Genomic DNA, 10,164 nt, shown 5'->3' with positions numbered 1-10,164 from the left:
TAAAATAACAGAGTTGGAAGGGACCTTGGAGGTCATCTAGTCCAACCCCCTGCCTAGACAGGAAACCCTACATCACTTGAGACCAGTGGCTATTCAACATCTTCTTAAAGACTTCCAGTGTTGGGGCATTCACAACTTCTGGAGGCAGGTTGTTCCACTGATTAATTGTTCTAACTGTCAGGAAATTTCTCCTCAATTCTAAGTTGCTTCTCTCCTTGATTAGTTTCCACCCATTGCTTCTTGCCCTACACTCAGGTGCTTTGGAGAATAGTTTGACTCCTTCTTCTTTGTAGCAACCCCTGATATATTGGAAGATTGCTATCATGTCTCCCCTAGTCCTTCTTTTCATTAAAGTAGACATACCCAGTTCCTGAACCGTTCTTCATATGTTTTACCCTTCAGTCCCCTCCAGTCCCCAATAGAGCAAGTAGCACCTTTCTTTACCTGAGGAAATTTTCTCTGAAACAGGATGTTGCTTCCACATCATCAAAGGAGCCACTTAGAGAAAGGACACAAGTGAATTAAATGCTTAACCTAAAAAAAAACCCCTCTCTTTCCATTTATTAAAGCATATAATACGAAAGCTACTCCCAAACCTTTATGTGGCGCTGAGGTTTGGTACTTAAAATGTATCGCTAGTAGAACAAACCCAATCACAGCATGTGAGAAGAATCTTGCGAGTGGATAAAAAGCTTCAGCTGATGCCCTTCAGGCTGATCAAGGAATTTATATTAAAAAACAATTCTTTAAAATCAGGACATTATTATGGATCTAAAATTAAAGCTATAGAAACTGAGCAAAACCAAAATTCAATCAGAACAAGCAAAGCTTCAATTAAAGACATCTTGGATTGTACAACTGACAATTTATATTAGGATTTAACATGTCTATTACTGGAATGTCCATTTTCCAAGAAATAGAGAGAACAATATCTTCGATTGCACATTGGGATCCATATAAAAAATAACATATTTAGTGTGCAGTCAGAATTCAAAAATTACATGTAATATGGCTCCTTATTTGAGCAAAACAGTTCATATCAGACTTGATATGGTGGTACAGAATTATATTTATTCTTATTCTTTATATTTCATTTTTTCTTGCATTATGTTTTTTATCTCAGACTAACTAATGTTCCATGTCATGCATTTTGATATGGCTTAATCGCTCATCAACAATAAATTATTGTAGTATGTTCATGAGAACAAGGTTGGAATTATTAAAAGCTAATAATTTGAACTGGATCTGACCCCCAATATAACACAACTTTTTTCACTGCTTTTTCAGTTCAGGATTGAAATAGCTTCAGAGGCTCTGGGTGATAAAAGCAAATTCCCTTTTTTCCACCTGTTGCTCCCCAAAGAAGGATTCCAGTACCCAGCAATTGTCCAACTGCTCCTCCACTTCAGATGGACCCTGATTGGCCTCTTTGCTTCAGACACAGAGAAGGGAGAGAATTTCATGAGGACTTTCACTCCTGTGCTTGTCAGCAATGGAATTTGTGTGGTTATATCACAACGATTCTCAACAACTGGACATGCAGCAGCCCTCAGGGAGGCCCTCTCTAAGTGGAGACAAGTCAACGTCTTTGTTCACTTCATAGAACATGATTTTATTTCGGACAGAATTCTTCTTTTCCATTTAAGACTTCAAGATTTGCCAGGACCCATTGAAGGAAAAGTCTGGATCATGACAGTCTTGGGTTATGTGTTAATGAGAAAGGACAGATTTTTGAAATACGTCCATAGTATTTGGAAATTTTCTTATCAGCAGAAAAAAAGGCCAAAAGATTATACCTCTGACCCCTACTTCCTGGTGACACCCCAGTTTCAAGATCATTATTTTCGCTGTTCTCTTTCAAAGTCCGTCTTTTCTGTCAAAGGCCGGAGAAGATGCACCCAAATAGCCCCACTGGAGACGCAATGGAAAAGGAATGGGAAGCTGATCTTTTATTCTAGACATTATTCCAGTTTCATGAACATTCTGGCCCATGCCTTGGAGGCTGCCTATTCCTCCAGATGGAGGAGGAGAAGGAAGGGGATCAAAGAGAGGCTGGGGGCTCCAAGGCTGCAGCCGTGGGAGGTAAGCCAGGATCCATCGAACTTAGTAGAGGTAAGCCAGGATCCATGGAACTCTTTCGGAAGTATCCAAAGGAGCTGCAGAAGAACCATCTGGACCTCCTTGTGGTACAAATAGGCAAAGGTTTTGACCAATGTATTCACTCAGGGATAAGGTTCCAAAGAGTGGGCATCCTGACAGGTATATTTGGACCAGGGGTGGGTTTCAAAAGTAATTGCTACCTATTCTGTGGGCATGGCCTATTTTGTGGGCGTGGCATGGCAGTCATGTGATTGGGTGGGTTTGGCGGTCATGTCACTCACCAGTAGATGTCATGGATTGGGTAAAATGTGGTGAAGCTCACTTAACAACGCTCTTGCTTAGCACCCAAATTTTTGGGCTCAATTATAATCATAAGTCAAGGCACTATCTCTGCCTTCCTCTGCATGGCAGCCTTGTCCTAGTAAACTCCTTCTCTTTTCTGGCAATTTTCCTCTCTGTTAGAGGTACCAAAATAATCCAGACAATGTAAGATTTCCTGTTGCAGCAGGGGGTTGGACTAGATGACCTCTTAGTAGCCTTCTAGCCCTAAATTGCTGTGCTGTTTCTCTTTCTCTCTCCCTCCCTCCCCCCTCTCTTTCTTTCCCTCTGAGGGAAGCAACCAACACCCCCCCCCCAATAAAATATTACTCCCAGAAAAGCTCCTTCCACATTCCTGCCAGATAAAGATAATAAGACAATGAGCCTATAGAAAGTTTAGCTTCACAAGCAGGGAATGATCCAAACCCTTTTAGAAACACAAAGCCCAAAACTTCAAAACTTCAAAAACATAGAACCATATAAGAATCCTACCTTTTGTCCAGTTTGTTGTTCAGTTGACCCAGAAACAAACTGCTGAATGTCACTTTGCAAACTTCCTTTTGAGCAGCTTTTCCATTTAAAGTTTGCAGCATTAAAACTTGTGGACTTCAACTCCCAGAATTCCACAGCCAGGCATGCTCAGTTCTGATTTAAAGTGACAGCATTTGTTTTTCTCCTTTGCTGAATTTACCGAGTAAAAAGTGAGTTTCCTTCTTTCTTTTTCTTTCTCTTTCTTTCTCCCTTCTCTTCTCCCTCCCTCCCTCTCTCCCTCTCCCTCTTAGTTTTTAAAATCTCTTTTCCCTTGCCTGAACCGGCAGGGAAAAAGGGCTTTAAAAAAACAGCTTCTGATGAAGGTTGAGGGGGGGGGGGGGGCATGTCCAGGCCACCATTACTACCGGTCTGGTCCGGTATGCCAGATTTTCACTATTACTTCTGGCGTACCGGGAGGAACCCACCCCTGATTTAGACATTGACCACTGCTAACTTTAAAATGGGTTGTGTGCAGTTTGAAATACATTTCTGTATACTTTGGTTTGCGATTAGCATTGCTGAACTTTGCCTTCATACTTGAAGACATGGGAGACCCTGTGACCATCTAGCCAACAGATTCCCTGCAGGGATCTTAGTCAAAGCTTCTCTGATTGATGGCTGCCCAATCTTTTCATGAAGACAATCAGAAGAGGAGACTGAAAGTTCATTCACTAGTTTAGCTCTAAAACTGCTCCATCTTGTAGGATGTTTTTCTTGTCATTCAGCCAGAATCTCCTTTCTTGTAACCGAGTCCATTTTCCCATGTCTGACACTCTGGAATATTTGTGAGCAGATCTTAAGTTTGTGTGTAACTTTTTCAGTTCCTAGAACAGTGGTCGGCAAGCCGTGGCTCGCGAGCCACAAGCGGCTCTTTACACATTTTAATGGGGCTCTTCTGTGTGCCGGATTATTATCCTCCCTAATCATTGTGGATCGAAAAGAAAAAAGGGAAAGGGGCGCTTGTTTTGAAGCGCCCGCTCCTCTCCCTCCTCTCGGGCACTTCAAAACAAGCGCCCCTTTCCCTTTTTTCTTTTCGACCCACAATGATTAGGGAGGATCCTGAAGTCGGGTGGGGTCGAGAAGCGAGGAGGGAGAAAAAGAGACGGAGGCTAAGGAGCTTCCCTCCCGCCCCTTCCCAGCAAAAATCTAACTGGGGAGCCGGGCAGTAGCAAATTAGCCAATCATGCGAGGAAAGCGAGGTCTGACCGGGTGGGCAGCGAAACTCCAGGGCTCTCTGTTCTAATTCCCTGTGAAAACTGTTGCCTCTGAAGCGTTTGCTCTACTGTTTGAACCTTTAAGCGTCCCTTTTCCTTTTTTCTTTTCAACCCACAATGATTAGGGAGGATCCTGAAGTCGGGCGGGGATGAGAAGCGAGGAGGCAGAAAAAGAAACCTCGCTTCTCGTCCCCGCCCGACTTCAGGATCCTCCCTAATCATTGTGGGTTGAAAAGAAAAAAGGGAAAGGGACGCTTAAAGGTTCAAACAGTAGAGCAAACGCTTCAGAGGCAACAGTTTTCACTGGGAATTAGAACAGAGAGCCCTGGAGTTTCGCTGCCCACCCGGTCAGACCTCGCTTTCCTCGCATGATTGGCTAATTTGCTACTGCCCGGCTCCCCGGTTAGATTTTTGCTGGGGGGGGGGGAAGCTCCTTGGCCTCCGTCTCTTTTTCTCCCTCCTCGCTTCTTGGGGCTCCACCAATGGGGGAGCAAGGCCCAGCACCAGGCTTTGGGCTAACACAGGGGTCTGCAAAGTTGGCTGTTTTAAGACTGGTGGACTTCAATTCTCAGAATTCTGGGAATTGAAGTCCACCAGTCTTAAGAGCCAATTTTGCAGATCCCTGGGCTAATATGATTGATGCCCTTGGTGGACTTCAATTCTCAGAATTCTGGGAGTTGAAGTCCACAAGTCTTCAAGCTGTCAGGTTTGAAGACCCCTGGGTTTTTTTTCCCTAAAGGGTTAAGGGTGCAAGGATCTTGTAACTTGACAGCTTTAAGACTTGCGTGCTTCAAATGCCAGAGTTTATTGAAACTAAAAACAGTGTACCATCCTATGTATTTTCGGTTTTAAAAATGTGGCTCTCAAAATAAATTTCAATCGTGGTTTTGGCGAGATTTGGCTCAGTTGAAAAAAAAGGTTGCCCACCACTGTCCTAGAAGATCATCTTTTCGCCAATTTTGAGATTGCCTTAGTTGGAAAAGCAGATCCAGATTTCCAGCTCTTACTTTTTCCTCAAGGTGGCTCCTTTGACCTCTCCCTTGGCTTCTTTACCCTTCCCTAAACCTGACCCACATTTTGTGCAAATTCTCCTCCAAGTGTGGTGCCTGCAAGGGGACCTGGTCCTTGAGTTGGGCTCTCCCCACATCCGAACGTTCACTTCCTGGGATTCTTATGGCTGCATTTGCCTTTTTTCCATTTCATTTTCATATATACTCTCTTTTAAATAACTTTTATTATTATTTTCTTGATGTAAAATAGAGAAATAAGAACAATTAGGAAAGTGGGGAGAGAATAGAGTGTGGAAAAGAAGAAGGAACAGAAAAGCAGAGACTTCCAACTTTTTTTGAGGCAGTAAATTACGTAAGATTATAATGTCAATTTATTTCTTGTAGAAACATAATAAATTCTAGACAGTTCTATAACAGCTACCTACTTAGTCACCAAAACCCAAGTCAGAATAGTATTTTCATCTCTTTCAATCAGAAAGTCCAGAAACGGTTTCCAAGCATAAACAACGCTACTTACATTCTCTTACTTAATCAATGTTGTTCACTTTGCCATCTCTGCCAATTTCATCAGTTTCTCCATCCATTCTTCCATTGTGGGAATTGACACCTCGTTCCATTTTTGAGTGCATAAAATTCTCCCTGCAGTCAGCATATATGATAACAGAGTTCCATTTCCCCCCAATTCCTTATCCAATAGTCCTAAAGGAAAAACTTAGGGATTCCATTGTATTTTAAGAATCTTCAGGATTGAATCATATAATCTGATCCCCATATTTCTTTGCCTTGTCACAAGTCATCCACATATGATAAAATGTATCTTTCTTTTAATTACATTTCTAACAAACATTTAAACATTTATACCAAGGATTTTTCATAAATATTCTTGTCACGTTTTATCTCCCATCCTTCTTCCAGTTCATCATTAATGAAATTATCATCCAGTTAATTATATAATTATCTAATAAATCATTATCATCCAATTTTAATCACCAATTTATTATGAATGACCAGTAGAGATGTATAATTATATCATAAAAAGTGCCAATGAAACCTTAACAATAAACCTACGGTATAGCTCTCATCCATCTGTCCTTAGATAAGATAACATAGTTTGTCAAGTCCAAATTGTTAAACATCAGATATTTTTGTACTGGATTTCATTTGTGCATCTCTCGCTATTCAGAAATCGTAAATATTTTCTTTCTGGAAGAGGGGAATTTTCTGAAAATGATCTAAGCAGCTTTGTTTAAGAGTTGATGCATCTCTTGCAACATAAAACCATGATTTACCCATTCAATCTATTAAATAATATATTGAATGATAGATGATCAAGGGGTAATTGTTGTTCATATCTCCTTAGTTCTATGAGGAACATTGAAAATTATTTGAATAGTTTTTAAGACGGTCTTATCTCACCATCCAGCATTCACTTAAATACCTTCCTAATCATGAAGGTATGAAGAAGTTAATGTCCCAAAGTTGCTTTTTCACAAGTACTTGTTGGAAGAAATGACTTTTTTCTTGTAGTTGCTGGTGGGATCTCTCTTCACAGTCTCGTATGTGGCAGTGTCCTTCAGAAGACTGTTCACCTTGGCTTTGTAGTCATCTGTGTTCAGATGCATAGTCATCCATCCAGACAAAAATTGAGCAACATGGTATATGCAATACAATGCAGTGAGCACATGTACATTGGAGAAACAAAACAACCACTTCATAAATGCATGGCACAACATAGGAGAACAAACCCATCAGGACAAGATTCAGAAGTCCGTCTGCATTTAAAAGACAATGGCCACTCTTTTGAAGACAGTAAAGTCCACATTTTGGACAGAGAGGACTGCTGGCTTGAAAAAGGGGCCAAAGGGGCCATCAATGTCAAAACTATGCCCCCAGACTTGAAGCATTCCCATAATCTAGTAACCAAGTGTAAGGATAAGTGGAATGACCTTGGGGATGGGGGAAGAGATGCTGAGAGGGAAGGGGAAGCCCTCAGCTGCTTAACAGACAGAGAAATAATTTGTGCTTTCAGACTTTCAATATTCTGTTAATGTACTTACAAACAATTAGAATTAACTTCTTTGGTCATGTTTCCGGTTTGTTTACCTGGATGAAATTTAGTCTCACAACTTTCTTCTAAACATGCTTACTAGCAGTCATCCTGTTTTTTTGCCAAGGAATTTATGAATAATTTCTTTAGTGGTTTGTTTGTTTGTTTGTTTTATGACTATTCTGGAAAATATTTTCTCAATTATTTTTTATCAATATATAATTAAGAAATTTTTGCTGAATATTTGTTTTTCACTTTTGAAGATAGTGGTAACCCTTGTTTTCCCAAGAGTTGCTTGTAAATTAGACAACTATAGAAGAAAGATTCAAATATGAAAAGAACGCGTGGAAGAAGAAACCAAGTTTTCTGCTTTTAAAATTTCCGGATGTTTCCATTTTAGATTCATACCTTTCTGGCAAAGGACGTGTTTTGCAATTTTTCCCCCTGGAAACTGTACTTGGACCAAAATGGAGATGTAGCAGCAGATCTGACCATCGAGAGTTGGGTGGTTCACCGCTGGATGGATTACACCAAAGAGATCCTGGGGAGATTTGAAAGACAGAGAGTGATTGTCAACCAAGATGATATTCCGCGACTAAAGTTGCTCAACACAGTGGGTGAAATATTGACACCTTTTCACTGTTTTCTAATGCTTTAGGAATCATTTCCAGTTGTCCAAGTCCAATCACTATGCTGGATGACCTTTACTCAGAACTGAATGTGAGGAATGACAGTTTTCTGAGACTGTTTAGGACGTTTCAGTAGGACTCAACAAAGTGTCCATTAGAAGCTATAATATGGAACAATGTTCCAAGCAATTCAGCCATGTCCAATATTCAAGTTTGGCTTAAGGTCCAGTGGGAAGTAAGATTTGGAATTAGAATTCTGCTTCTCCAAATTTATATGCAAATTTATATACTTTCAGTATATAAGCTATGGTAGCTTAAAAACAATGTATTGTATGTATAATGTCTCGTATAGTGTCCTGACCCAGAAAACTGAAGTAGCAAAACCAGGGGTGGCGAACACGTGGCTCGCGAGCCGCATGCGGCTCCCGGCCAAAATAAATGAGGCTCTTTGCCTCTTATCATTATTTAGTATACTGTGGCTCGGATCGCGCGCTCCCTTTCGGAAGCTGGGGAGGTCCTTTGCAGGCAGCTAGAACAGGCCGCCCGCAAAGGACTTCCCCAGACTTGCTTTGAGGAGCACGGGGCGACTGAGGCTAGTTGTGAAGCCCCAAAGCCCCCGCCGCCACCGGAAGAACTGCTGCCACCTCCTCCTCCTCCTCCTCTAACAGGCAGCACTGCCGGATTTGCCGCCCGGCGCTGCGGCTGAGATGAAGCCGCCAAAGCTCCAGCCGGCATCTCCGCGCGTGGCAGCGGCACCTCCCATCCGCTCGGAGCAGCTGAGCTCAGTCAGCGCTGGGTTACCCCTGCCCCCTCCTCCTCCTCCGCCGTGCTTTTGAGGAGCCACGAGGCTGCAGGAGCCAGTAGGAAGGCGGGGGGGGAGCAGGGGAAAAAAAGCCTCATGGCTCCTCAAAAGCACGGAGGAGGGGGAGGGGGCAGGGGTAACCCAGCGCTGAGCTCAGGAGCAAATCTGGTGATTCTGTTGGAGGAGGAGGAGGAGGAGGTAGCAGCAGTTATTCTGGTGGCAACTCGTACTCGTCGGCATCTTCAGCAGAAGCCCTGCCCACAATGAAGAAAGCAAAGATGGAGCAGATCCACGCAGATGACGTCGCTGCAACATGACTGGAGGAGGAATTCTGGGAGTTGAAGTCCACAAGTGTTAAAGCTGTCAGGTTTGAAGACCCCTGGGGGTTTTTTTCCCTAAAGGGTTAGGGGTGCAAGGGTCTTGTAACTTGACAGCTTTAAGAGTTGTGTGCTTCAAATGCCAGAGTTTCTGAGCCAACATTTTGGTTGCTAAGCAGGAGCGTTGTTAAGTGATACTGATATTATATAACACTGGGTTGGCCACTCGCTCATTCGCTCTGGGTGAAGAGGAGGTTTTTCCCCAATGCCATCGCTCTGGACTTCATGAAGCAGCAAAGTCCTTGCCTGCCATGGGAGACGCCAGAGGCCAGTGGCAGGAACCAGGTGAAGGATCTGCCAGGATCTGCATCTCTCAGAACATTTGGAACTACAGGCAGTCTTCCACTTACTAAAGTTCATTTAGTGATCGCTCAAAGTTACAACAGCACCCAATAACTCTTTTTCACACTTATGACCGTTACAGCACTCCCAAGGTCATGTGATCAAAATTCAGACACTTCTCAGCTGACTCATATTTATGACTCTTGCAGTGTATGTGTCTGTGTGTGTTCATGTGATTCCCTTATGCGACCTTCTGACAAGCAAAGTCAGCGGGGAAGCCAGATTCACTTAGTAACTGTGCTATTAACTTAATAACAGCAGTGATTCACTTAACAACTGTGGCAAGAAAGGTTGTAAAAAGGGACAAAACTCACTTGCCAAATCTCTCACTTAGCAACATAAAATTTGGGCTCAACTGAGGTCACAAATCAGACATTTATATTTACCTAAGTGAAGACCAGAGGCTGCTTGGCTCCATTTCCCACGGATTCTTAGCCCTAACCCACTTTCTTTGCCATCCCTTCTGCTCAGTCTCGGCCTCAATCCAAATGTGCGGCAAATTGTCATCCTGGATTTGTCAAGAGGGCTCGAGAAGGAGAGCCAGTTTGCTGCTATGACTGCGTTCCATGTCCGGAGGGGACTTTCTCCACTCAGGAAGGTGGGTCACCCTGAGGAAAATGGGAGGCTTTGTGGAAGCAGATCCCTCCAGAACCTTTTCATGAAAGTACACGTTGAAGTTGTTTTTTTCCCCTTACCTAAAGAGAAGAATAACCAAAAGATCTTGAAGGAGAGGCTAGGAAGAGGTAGAAGTTGTGGCAGATTGGGCAAGCTTTACCTTTGACAAGGAAAATCAT

At 42.7% G+C, this 10,164-nt stretch overlaps 1 long non-coding RNA gene across 1 annotated transcript; it reads left to right on the top strand.

Annotated features, from left to right (window-relative positions):
• The first annotated feature begins 3,077 nt into the window (after window positions 1–3,077).
• Window positions 3,078–9,865, top strand: LOC309393262. Its single transcript, XR_014175554.1, has 3 exons — window positions 3,078–3,119; window positions 7,621–7,833; window positions 9,842–9,865. It is a non-coding gene; the product is annotated as an uncharacterized lncRNA (long non-coding RNA).
• Window positions 9,866–10,164: the final 299 nt, after the last annotated feature.

This window comes from Natrix helvetica (assembly GCF_964273705.1).
Source record: "Natrix helvetica genome assembly, chromosome: 5".
Taxonomy (NCBI): domain Eukaryota; kingdom Metazoa; phylum Chordata; class Lepidosauria; order Squamata; family Natricidae; genus Natrix; species Natrix helvetica.
The sequence above is the reverse complement of the archived record's forward strand: the minus strand, read 5'-3'. Positions and strand labels throughout refer to the sequence as shown.